Below are 13,562 nucleotides of genomic sequence, written 5' to 3' on the forward strand. Positions count from 1 at the left end.
TGTTGACCAATTATTTTCTCCTGAAGAAAAACTATCCTATGACCAGCAATCTTGCAAACATATATTGGGGCTAATATATACTGGAATGAATGGATAAAACAGTGTGAATAATGCAATACATCATAATCAATCTGATTAGAAAAACAGCTCAGAGCAAAATTATCTGATAATTTAAGATATCAAAGTTCTTTTTTTTTTTTTTTTGGTATTTGTATTGGAATTTAATTATATGTTGACCCATGACACCTTTCCATTAGCCATTACCAAAATCTCTTTTTTGGTATTTTAAATTAGTAGTGTGATTGGTACCTGTATAATTGGAAGTTAAACTATCAGATGTTATTCTGCTTCTTAAAGGCTATGGGGCTTTGTCAATAGAGTAAGGGTCTCCCTCTCTTAAACGGAGGTCTGTCCAAGAGAATAAAATACTTACAGGAGACCTGAGGAGACTATGAGAAATAGGACGTCTTGCATACAGTCAGCCTGCAGTTGAATATTCATTGAATATTTGAGCAGATTAGAACTGGAGCCTTCATCTTTCATGTATTGAAGAACTATTTTTAATTTTCTAGCAACCTTAAGATCACTGGATAGGAGAGGAACTCCACTCTTGAGTGGAGAAGTAGGAAGAGTCTGGACTGACAGTTGTGATAAGCCTTTTTCTCTCTCCTTGTCCTGTGGGACTCCTGGGGAAACCTCAAACACGGAGGCCTGTTGACAACTTAAATTGGAAAGCAAGAGCTGATTTTAATTTGATCTTTTTTTTCTGCTTGAGTATCGCAATTTACAATGCTCTGGTAAAATTAGTGATTTTTTAAAAAATCATTAAAGATGTCTAGAGGGGAATTCTTTCTTTTCACTCACCATGAGAGTGGTTGTTATACAGAATATCTCTTAATTGCCTGACTACGCAGACATGTTTATCCGTTAGGAAAGTGAAGCATGTATTAAAAACTGAATACCTACTTTGGGTTCATTTATTCAGTAAAAATATGTTGAGCTGAGAGGCTCTGGAAATACAAAGATGAATAAAATAGACATGTCCATACCTTTACAATGCTGCAGTCTTGCAGAAGGTAAATAAGCAATTACAATATGGTGTAAGTGCTATAGCAAAAGGAAAGATCTTTGGAGAACAATTTGGAAGTTCCTCAAAAAACTAAAAATAGAACAACCAGACGATCCAGTAATCCTACTGCTGGGTATATACCCAAAATAAAGGAAATCAGTATATTGAAGGGATATCTGCACTCCCGTGTTTATTGCAGCACTGTTCACGATATCCAAGATTTGGAAACAACCTACATGTCCACTAACAGATTAATGGATAAAGAAAATGTGGTCCCCATACACAATGGAGTACTAATCTGCTATAAAAAAAGAATGAGCTCCTTTCATTTGCAACAACATGGATGGAACTGGAGGTCATTATGTTAAGTGAAATAAGCCAGGCACAGAAAGACAAAGTTTGCATGTTCTCACTTATTTGTGGGAGCTAAAAAATTAAAACAGCTGAACTCATGGAAATGGTAGAAGCATGGTTACCAGAGGCTGGGAAGGGTAGTGGGGATATGGGGGAGAAGTGAGGATGGTTAATGCGTACAAAAAATAGAAAGAATGAATAAGACCTAGCATTTGTTAGCACAACCTGGTGACTATAGTAAAAAATAATTGTACATTTAAAAATAACTAAAATAGCAAAATTGGATTGTAACACAAAGAATAAATGCTTGAGGTGATGGATACTCCATTTACATACTAACATGCCTGTATCGAAGTATCTCACGTACCCCATAAATCCATACACCTATTATATACCCACAAAAATTAAAAATTAATTTTAAAAAAGAGGAAGAAGACCTTTGGGAACACATAGAAGGGTCGCCAAACCAGACTCTGGAAATCAGAGAAGATGCTGTAGAAGGAAATGATAGGAATCAGGGACTTGAAGGAAAAGGGAGATAGCTAAAGATGGGGGCAGAGTGGCAGGTGGGGACAGTGGGAAGAGGATTCCCAGCAGAAGGAATGGCTTAGTTTTTGCAGTGACTCAGCACCAATAGAGAGTAGTGCATACTTGAGAAAATGGAATTGAATGTGGGTAAATGGAGAGTAAAAGGAGGTGAGTGGCAAGAAAAGAGGCCAAAGACACAGGCAGAAGACACGTCGACAGGCTTTTGTAAGCCAAGTCTAGATGTTTAGATTTATCCTATGGGCCATAAGGAATCAGAGAATGGTGTGATTAAATCTCAATGCTTCAGGCCAGGTGCGGTGGCTCACACCCATAATCCCAGCACACTGGGAGGCTGAGGCGGGTGGATCACCTAAGGTCAGGAGTTCAAGACCAGCCTGGCCAAGATGGTGAAACCCTGTCTCTACTAAAAATACAAAAATTATCTAGGCGTGGTGGTGGGCACCTGTAATGCCAGCTACTCAGGAGTCTGAGGTAGGAGAATCACTTGAACCTGGGAGGCGGAAGTTGCAGTGAGCGGAGATCACGCCACTGCACTCCAGCACGGGTGACAAAACCGAAACTCTGTCTCAAATAAATAAATTACCATGTTTGAAAGATCACTGTGAGAGGCCAGGCGCGGTGGCTCACGCCTGTAATCCCAGCACTTTGGGAGGCCGAGGTGGGTGGATCACGAGGTCAGGAGATCGAGACCACGGTGAAACCCCGTCTCTACTAAAAATACAAAAAAAAAAATTAGCCGGGCGTAGTGGCGGGCGCCTGTAGTCCCAGCTACTCGGGAGGCTGAGGCAGGAGAATGGCGTGAACCCAGGAGGCAGAGCTTGCAGTGAGCCGAGATTGCGCCACTGCACTCCAGCCTGGGTGACAGAGTGAGACTCCGTCTCAAAAAAAAAAAAAAGAAAGATCACTGTGGCTGTACTGTGGAGAATGGGTGTGGAAGACTGGAGGCAGAGAGAGAGAAAGTTATAGAATAGCCCAAGTGAGAGATGATGGGGAACTGGAATAAGGGAAGTAGCAGTAGGAATGGAGAGAGATGAATGGGTCTGAAACATATATAATGTCAGGCCTCTGAGCCCAAGCCAAGCCATTGCATCCCCTGTGACTTGCACATATACATCCAGATGGCCTGAAGTAACTGAAGATCCACAAAAGAAGTAAAAATAGCCTTAACTGATGACATTCCACCATTGTGATTTGTTCCTGCCCCACTCTAACTGATCAATGTACTTTGTAATCTCCCCCACCCTTAAGAAGGTACTTTGTAATCTCCCCCACCCTTAAGAAGGTTCTTTGTAATTCTCCCCACCCTTGAGAATGTACTTTGTGAGATCCATCCCTGCCCGAAAAACATTGCTCTTAACTTCACTGCCTATCCCAAAACCTATAAGAACTAATGATAATCCACCACACTTTGCTGACTCTCTTTTTGAACTCAGCCCACCTGCACCCAGGTGAAATAAACAGCTTTATTGCTCACACAAAGCCTGTTTGGTGGTCTCTTCACATGGACGTGCATGAAATATATGTAAAAGTAAACTTGGCAGGGCTTTATGATTGATTAGATGAAAGTGTAGCCATGACAGGCTTGGGCAATTGGATGGTAGTTTTGATATAGGAGTTAAAAAGAAATTATTTAGGCAGATAGTGACAGTAAGAAAGTCCTAGATAAGGTTTTCTTTTTAATGGAAACAGCCCCCAAATCATTTTCTTTTCTAACAGAGTGCAGCCTGGCAGCCTGTAAAATAAAGCTGCAGACATACAAAGGCAAGCTGGAAGCTTGCACAGGTAAATGCCGGCAGCTGTGCCAATAGGGAAAGGCTACCTGTGCGTTGGCATGTTCAACATGGCGGCTCCATCTTCCGTCTTTCTTGCCGACCACATGTACAGTAAGGAGCAGACAACATGGCGCTGGCCAAGTAGAAAATCCGTTTGCATAATATGAGGATTAGGGTGGGGTGATTAGGATTAGACTGAGATTAACATTTAAGGGGTAGGATGAAAGAAAAGAAACCCATAACAAAGACCAAGGGTAAGAGCTGTCAGAAAGAAAAAGAGATAGATAGAAAACCAGAAGAGATCAATGGCACAGAAACCAAGAGACAAGAATCATTCAAGGAGAGATGGTTTGCGATGTCACATTACTGACGAGCAAAGTAAGCTGAGGACTGAGAAATGTCCAGTAGATTTAGCTACAAGGGAAGTTGGCATCCTTGACAGCATTTTCACAGAGTGGCACAAGCTGAAGCCATACTTCAGAGGTTTTGAGAAGATCCTTAAGGATGAAGAAGTGGACTCAGAAAAGTCAAGTAGTTTGACTATGGTTGGGAAGAAAAGGAGAGGGAGAGGGCTCACTGAAGCTTCCACCTACTGGGTTCAAGAGATTTCCCTGCCTCAGCCTCCCGAGTAGCTGGGACTACAGGTACCCGCCACCACGCCCAGCTAATTTTTTGTATTTTTTAGTAGGGACGGGGGTTTCACCATGTTAGCCAGGATGGTCTCGATCTCCTGACCTCGTGATCCGCCCACCTCAGCCTCCCAAAGTGCTGAGATTACAGGTGTGAGCCACTGCGCCCAGCCTGAAGGGGTAAGTTCTTATCTAATGGTTTCTTATATGTTCCCTCTGAAATAAGCAGAGGTCAAATGCTGAGGAGTAGGAGAAGGAGGAGTGAAAAGTTTGAGGAGCATAAATGCCTGAAGTGGCTACCAGAGAGAACTGGAGAGACTGCTATGCAGCACTGAGGGCCCAGTTGAGGTTGGTGAACATACCTGATATTGGAACTGATCATGTAATTTGATCATTAGCATTTAGAACTCCCCATATTGGGGTTTGAGACAGTTAGATTGGCCCAATATTATCATATTAGTTGTGTTTGGCTACAAATGACAGAAAAGCCCAAGTAAGAACTGCTTAAACAGGAAAGAGGTTAATTGCTCTCTTACATAAAAATCCAGGTAGATGAATAAGGCTAGAACAGAGGTCTATGATGTCAGGAATCCATATTATTTGTAGCTCCTTGCTTTGCCATCCTTGGTGTTTGGCTTCTATCTCATAGTTCAATACAACTCCAGCTCCATTCATTTTGTTTGCATTCAGCCAACAGGAGGAAGGATCAGAAGAGGGGCATATATGAAACTGCCTTTGCAAAAATTATAATAGTGAGAAAATATGACAGTGAAAGAGATCTGACCTAACCTGACTCCATGTTGCCTTTAACCTCCAAGCTGCCTGTCAGGCTCTAAGCCCAAGCTAAGCCATCATATCCCCTGTGACCTGCACGTACACATCCAGATGGCCGGTTCCTGCCTTAACTGATGACAGTCCACCACAAAAGAAGTGAAAATGGCCTGTTCCTGCCTTAACTGATGACATTGTCTTGTGAAATTCCTTCTCCTGGCTCATCCTGGCTCAAAAGCTCCCCTACTGAGCACCTTGTGACCCCCACTCTGCCCACCAGAGAACAACCCCCTTTGACTATAATTTTCCTTTATCTACCCAAATCCTATAAAACAGCCCCACCCTTATCTCCCTTCTCTGACTCTCTTTTTGGACTCAGCCCGCCTGCACCCAGGTGATTAAAAGCTTTATTGCTCACACAAAGCCTGTTTGGTGGTCTCTTCACATGGACGTGCATGAAATTTGGTGCCGTGACTCAGATTGGTGGACCTCCCTTGGGAGATCAATCCCCTGTCCTCCTGTTCATTGCTCCGTGAGAAAGATCCACCTAAGACCTCAGGTAGTCAGACCACAGCCCAAGAAACATTTCACCAATTTCAAATCCAGTAAGTGGCCTCTTTTTACTCTCTTCTCCAACCTCCCTCACTATCCCTCAACCTCTTTCTCCTTTCAATCTTGGCACCACACTTCAATCTCTCTCTTCTCTTAATTTCAATTCCTTTCATTTTCTGGTAGAGACAAAGGAGACACGTTTTATCCGTGGACCCAAAACTCCGGCACAGGTCACGGACTGGGAAGGCAGCCTTCCCTTGGTGTTTAATCATTGCAGGGACACCTCTCTGATTATTCACTCACGTTTCAGAGGTGTCAGACCACGCAGGGATGCCTGCCTTGGTCCTTCACCCTTAGCAGCAAGTCCCGCTTTTCTGGGGGAGGGGCAAGTACCCCAACCCCTTCTCTCCGTGTCTCTACCCCTTCTCTGCTTTTCTAGGGGAGGGGTAAGAACCCCTCAAACCCTTCTCCTTCACCCTTAGCAGCAAGTCCCGCTTTTCTAGGGGGCAAGAATCCCCAGTCCCTTATTTCCATGCCCGGACCTCTTATCTCTGTGCCCCATCCCTTATTTCCATGCCCCGACCTCTCATCTCTGTGCCCTGATCCCTTATTTCCATGCCCCAACCCTTTTCCTGCTTTTCTGGAGGATAAGAACCCCCGAACTCCTTCCCTCCATGTCTCTACTCTCTCTTTTCTCTAGGCTTGCTTCCTTCACTATAGGCAACCTTCCACCCTCCATTCCTCCTTCTTCTCCTTTAGCCTGTGCTCTCAAGAACTTAAAACCTCTTCAACTCACACCTGACCTAAAACCTAAATGCCTTATTTTCTTCTGCAATGCTGCTTGACCCCAATACAAACTCAACAGTGGTTTCAAATAGCCAGAAAACGGCACTTTTAATTTTTCCATCCTGCAAGATCTAAATAATTCTTGTCGTAAAATGGGCAAATGGTCTGAGGTGCCTGATGTGCAGGCATTCTTTTACACATTGGTCCCTCTCTAGTCTCTGTGCCCAGTGCAACTCATCCCAAATCTTCCTTCTTTCCCTCCCGCCTGTCCCCTCAGTCCCAACCCCAAGCGTCGCTGAGTCTTTCTAATCTTCCTTTTCTACAGACCCATCTGACCTCTCCCCTCCTCCCCAGGCTGCTCCTCGCCAGGCAGAGCTAGGTCCCAATTCTTCCTCAGCCTCTGCTCCTCCACCCTATAATCTTTTTATCACCTCCCCTCCTCACACCCGGTCTGGTTTACAGTTTCATTCCGTAAGTAGCCCTCCCCCACCTGCCCAGCAATTTCCTCTTAAAAAGGTGGCTGAAGCTAAAGGCATAGCCAAGGTTAATGCTCCTTTTTCTTTATCAGACCTCTCCCAAATCAGTGAGTGTTTAGGCTCTTTCATCAAATATGAAAAACCCAGCCCAGTTCATGGCTTGTTCGGCAGCAACACTGAGACGCTTTACAGCCCTAGACCCTAAAACGTCAAAAGGCCATCTTATTCTCAATATACATTTTATTACCCAATCTGCTCCTGACATTAAATAAAACTCCAAAAATTAAATTCCAGCCCTCAAACCCCACAACAGGACTTAATTAACCTCACCTTCAAGGTGTACAATAATAGAGTAGAGGCAGCCAAGTAGCAACATATTTCTGAGTTGCAATTCTTTGCCTCCACTGTGAGACAAACCCCAGCCACATCTCCAGCACACAAAAACTCCAAACGCCTGAACCGCAGCTGCCAGGGGTTCCTCCAGAACCTCCTGCCCCAGGAGTTTGCCACAAGTGCCAGAAATCTGGTCACTGGGCCAAGGAATGCCCACAGCCTGGGATTCCTCCTAAGCCGTGTCCCATCTGTGCAGGACCCCACTGAAAATTGGACTGTTCAACTCACCTGGCAGCCACTTCCAGAGCCCCTGGAACTCTGGCCCAAGGCTCTCTGACTCCTTCCCAGATCTTCTCGGCTTAGCAGCTGAAGATTGACACTGCCCGATCGCCTCAGAAGCCTACAGGACCATCACAGACGCTGCAGGTAACTCTCACAGTGGAGGGTAAGTCCGTCCCCTTCTTAATCAATACGGAGGCTACCCACTCCACATCACCTTCTTTTCAAAGGCCTGTTTCCCTTGCCTCCATAACTGTTGTGCGTATTGACGGCCAGGCTTCTAAACCTCTTAAAACTCCCCAACTCTGGTGCCAATTTAGACAATACTCTTTTAAGCACTCCTTTTTAGTTATCCCCACCTGCCCAGTTCCCTTATTAGGCCCAGACACTTTAACTAAATTATCTGCTCCCCTGACTATTCCTGGGCTACAGCCACACCTCATTGCCACCTTTTCCCCCAGTTCAAAGCCTCCTTCACTTCCTCCCCTTGTATCTCCCCACCTTAACCCACAAGTATAAGACATCTCTACTCCCTCCTTATCGACCAATCATGCACCCCTTACCATCCCATTAAAACCTAATCACGCTTACCTCACTCAATGCCAATATCCCATCCCACAGCACGCTTTAAAAAGATTAAAGCCTGTTATCACTTGCCTGTTACAGCATGGTCTTTTAAAGCCTATAAACTCTCCTTACCATTCCCCCATTTTACCTGTCCTAAAACCAGACAAGGCTTACAGGTTAGTTCAGGATCTGCGCCTTATCAACCAAATTGTTTTGCCTATCCACCCCATGGTGCCAAACCTATATACTCTCCTATCCTCAGAACCTCCCTTTACAACCCATTGTGTTCTAGATCTCAAACATGCTTTCTTTACTATTCCTTTGCACCCTTCATCCCAGCCTCTCTTCGCTTTCACTTAGACTGACCCTGACACCCATTAGGCTCAGCAAATTACCTGGGCTGTACTGCCGCAAGCCTTCACAAACAGCCCCCATTACTTCAGTCAAGCCCAAATTTCATCCTCATCTGTTACCTATCTCGGCATAATTCTCATAAAAACACACGTGCTCTCCCTGCTGATCCTGTCCGATTAATCTCCCAAACCTCAATCCCTTACAAAACAACAACTCCTTTCCTTCCTAGCCATGGTTAGTGCGGTCAGAATTCTTACACAAGAGCCAGGACTGCACCCTGTAGGCTTTCTGTGCAAACAACTTGACCTTACTGTTTTAGCCTAGCCCTCATGTCTGCATGCAGTGGCTGCCGCTGCTTTCATACTTTCAGAGGCCCTAAAAATCACAAATTATGCTCAAATCACTCTCTACATTTCTCATAACTTCCAAAATGTATTTTCTTCCTCATACCTGACACATATACTTTCTGCTCCCCGGCTCCTTCAGCTGTACTCACTCTTTGTTAAGTCCCACAATTACCATTGTTCCTGGCCCAGACTTCAATCCGGTCTCCCACATTATTCCTGATACCACACCTGACCCCCATGACTGTATCTCTCTGATCCACCTGACATCCACCCCATTTCCCCATATTTTCTTCTTTCCTGTTCCTCACCCTGATCATGCTTGATTTATTGATGGCAGTTCCACCAGGCCTAATCACCACACGCCAGCAAAGGCAGGCCACTAACCCGCCTCTTAGAACCTCTCATTTCCTTTCCATCATGGAAATCTATCCTCAAGGAAATAACTCCTCAGGGATTATTCAGGCCCCCTCCCTTCCCTACACATCAAGCTTGAGGATTTGCCCCCACCCAGGACTGGCAAATTAGCTTTAATCAACATGCCCCGAGTCAGAAAACTAAAATACCTCTTAGTCTAGGTAGACACTTTCACTGAATAGGTAGAGGCCTTTCCTACAGGGTCTGAGAAGGCCACCGCAGTCATTTCTTCCCTTCTGTCAGACGTAATTCCTCAGTTTAGCCTTCCCACCTCTATACAGTCTGATAACAGACCAGCCTTTATTAGTCAAATCAGCCAAGCAGTTTTTCAGGCTCTTAGTATTCATTGAAACCTTTATATCCCTTACGGTCCTCCATCTTCAAGAAAAGTAGAACAGACTAAAGGTCTTTTAAAAACACACCTCACCAAGCTCAGCCACCAACTTAAAGAGGACTGGACAATACTTTTATCACTTTCCTTTCTCAGAAGTCAGACCTGTCTCAGAATAATACAAGGTACAGCCCATTTGAGCTCCTATATAGAAGCTCCTTTTTATTAGGCCCCAGTCTCATTCCAGACACCAGACCAACTCAGACTGTGCCCCAAAAAAACTTGTCATCCCTACTATCTTCTGTCTAGTCATATGCCTTTTCATGCGCGTCCATGTGAAGAGACCACCAAACACGCTTTGTGTGAACAATAAAAGCTTTTCATCACCTGGGTGCAGGCAGGCTGAGTCCGAAAAGAGTCAGCAGAGGGTTGTGGATTATCATTAGTTCTTATAGGTTTTGGGATAGGTGGTGAAGTTAAGAGCAATGTTTTTCGGGCAGGGGTGGATCTCCCAAATTACATTCTCAAGGGTGGGGAGAATTACAAAGAAACTTCTTAAGGGTGGGGGAGATTACAAAGAAACTTCTTAAGGGTGGGGAAGATTACAAAGTACATTGATCAGTTAGGGTGGGGCAGAAACAAATCACAATGGTGGAATGTCATCAGTTAAGGCTATTTTTACTTCTTTTGTGGATCTTCAGTTACTTCAGGCCATCTGGATGTATACGTGCAAGTCACAGTGGATGTGATGGCTTGGCTTGGGCTCAGAGGCCTGACACTCCTATTCACTGTTCTCAACTACTCATACATGCCCTGCTCTTGTTTACACTGCCAGTTTACACTGTTTCTCCAAGCCATCACAGCTGATATCTCCTGGTGCTATCCCCAAACTGCCACTCTAAACTCTTGAAGTTAATAAATAATCTTTGCTGGCAGGACTATGCTGAATCTCCTTAGGCACTCTCTAATCAGATGTCCTGGGTCCTCCCAATTCTTAGACCTTTAATCTCTGTTTTTCTCCTTCTCTTATTCCATTTAGTTTTTCATTTCATACAAAACTGTATCCAGGCCATCACCAATAATTCTACACGACAAATGTTTCTTCTAACAACCCCACAATATCACCCCTTACCACAAAATCTTCCTTCAGCTTAATCTCTCCCACTCTAGGTTCCCACCCCACCCCTAATCCCGCTGGAAGCAGCCCTGAGAAACATCTCTCCATACCACCCCCAAAAATTTTCACTGTCCTAACACTTTACCACTATTTCATTTTATTTTTCTTATTAATATAAGAAGACAGGAATGTCAGGCCTCTGAGCCCAAGCTAAGCCATCATATCCCCTGTGACCTGCATGTACACTTCCAGATGGCTGGTTCCTGCCTTAACTGATGACATCCCACCACAGAAGAAGTGAAAATGGCCTGTTCCTGACTTAACTGATGACATTGTCTTGTAAAATTCCTTCTCCTGGCTCATCCTGGCTCAAAAGCTCCCCTACTGAGCACCTTGTGACCCCCACTCTGCCCACCAGAGAACAACCCCCCTTTGACTATAATTTTCCTTTATCTACCCAAATCCTATAAAACAGCCCCACCCTTATCTCCCTTCTCTGACTCTCTTTTCGGACTCAGCCGCCTGCACCCAGGTGATTAAAAGCTTTATTGCTCACACAAAGCCTGTTTGGTGGTCTCTTCACAGGGATGTGCATGAAACTGCCCTTGTTCATTCCTGGGCACAGGCCAAACTAACTTTGGGAGAAATTTAGTTTAACTTTGAAATAAAGGTGATAATGAAACCATCTTTGCAAAAATTATAACAGTGAGAAAATTAATGACAGTAAAAGAGATCTAATCGGCCAGGCGCAGTGGCTCACGCCTGTAATCTCAGCACATTGGGAGGCTGAGGTGGGCGGATCATGAGGTCAGGAGATGGAGACCATCCTGGCTAACACAGTGAAACCCGTCTCTACTAAAAATACAAAAAAATTAGCCGGGCATGGTGGCGGGCGCCTGTAGTCCCAGCTACTCGGGAGGTTGAGGCAGGAGAATGGTGTGAACCTGGGAGGCGGGGCTTGCAGTGAGTCAAGATCATGCCACTGTACTCCAGCCTGGGCTACACAGCAAGACTCTGTCTCCAAAAAAAATAAAAATAAAAATAAAGAGATCTAACCAATCCCCATCTTTCCTTTAATCTCCAAACTGCCCTTAATCATTGCTGGGCTTGGGCCACCCTAACTTTGGGAAACATTTAGTTTATAACTTAAATGATAATAGCCCCTCCCCAAACCTAAACTGTCTTTGCAAAGCTAATAAAAGACCACCAGGTTAGGAGGATAACAGCAGCATGAATTCTGCTAAGGTGTCTATGTAAACAATTACAAGCCATTATTCCAGAGGTCACAAGATTTACAACTTCCTCAGTTACTCCTGCAGATAACATCACTATTGTAGAACCTAAGATTGGCCTTTTGAGATGTCATTTCAGGTTTGCATTTCTGACCACAATGGCTCCATGCAGACCCAACAAGCAGTCTTGTGGCCTCACCTGAAAGCAAACTATTTTCCACATCCCTATGATTGCACCCCCAACTAATCAGTAGTACCGATTCCCTGGCCCTCCAAAGTATCCTTGAAAAACTCTAGCCTTGGAATTTTCAGGGAGGCTGATTTGAATAATACTAAAACTCTGGTCTCCTGTTCAGCCAGCACTGTTAATTAAATTCTTTCTCTATTGCAATTCCCCTGTCTTATAATTGGCTCTATGTGGACAGTGAGCAAGATGAATCTATCAGGTGGTTGCATATGCCACTTCTACTTAAATCCATTGACCATAGCTTAGTCCCATGGCACGTCTAGCCACAAGAGAAGCTGATAAATATAGCCTTTATTGTGGATGACCATGTGCCCAGTTAAATTTCTGAGGTCCTATTTTTCAAGGGCAAGAGAAGGGGAGCCCCTGGGAGATACTAAGAGTCTGCCAACCTAAAGAAAGAAACTGAGGCAAAATTAATATAGGCTGAGAGTTTGTTTGGCCCAAGGTTGAGGACTGCAGCCTGGGAAACACTAGGAAGTGCTCCGGAGGAAAAGGAGAGGCTCGAGGTCTTAAAGAAAAAACGATGAACCAGGAGAGGGGGCAATTTACAAAAGTTTTTGGTCAGGAATTCTCACTGGTTTACAGAAATAACATTGATACGTGATTGGCTATACATTGTTGTACAATAGGGTGAGTTATAGTGTCTAGCATATGGCATTACTAGATTAATTTATAGCTATTGCTGGAAACACTCCATCTCGAGTCCATACAGCAGGCAACTATGAAATGATTACTAAACTCAAGGGCACAGTGGAGGGGGGAGATGGGATGTGACTGTCATCATATTTCAATGCCTCTCTGTTCCTGATCATTTAAAGGAGGCTTGAATTTCTCAGATTTTCTTTTCTTTCTCATTTCCCTCTTTTGATCAAAAATCTTTCTTCTTGAAAGCATTGATGATCAAAGTCTGAGTGTTAAAGTGTTCCTTGTCACTGGGAAGACTCATTCCCATATAGTCCTGTCTTACATCAGAGATAAGGAGGACACATCTTAGGGAAGAAATCTTAAGAGCGCCCAAAAGCTGAATTGTGATGGAATCACAGACTGGCAAGAGACCTCAGTCAAATCATTGATTTATATAGCTATTATCACTTGTTGAATCATCTTTAGTCCTTGGAATACCATGATTTTAATTTTCTCAGAAATAAAACAATGAGAGATATATAGCATTAATAATTTGAATAGTAGAAATATAATGTGCAGAAGGATTATAATCAAAAAGAGAATTTGGATGACAGAACAATAACAAAAAGAAACTATTCCATTAGGGAGCCAACTAAAAACATCAAGAAGAAAATTAAATCCAGGGTGTTTTGTAAGAGTCTTGTTGTAGCCAGAAAATAATTCCAAATTTAATCCAAATTTTAGGTAAACAATAAAAAG

Source organism: Hylobates moloch, unplaced genomic scaffold (assembly GCF_009828535.3).
Source record: "Hylobates moloch isolate HMO894 unplaced genomic scaffold, HMol_V3 SCAFFOLD_15, whole genome shotgun sequence".
Taxonomy (NCBI): Eukaryota; Metazoa; Chordata; class Mammalia; order Primates; family Hylobatidae; genus Hylobates; species Hylobates moloch.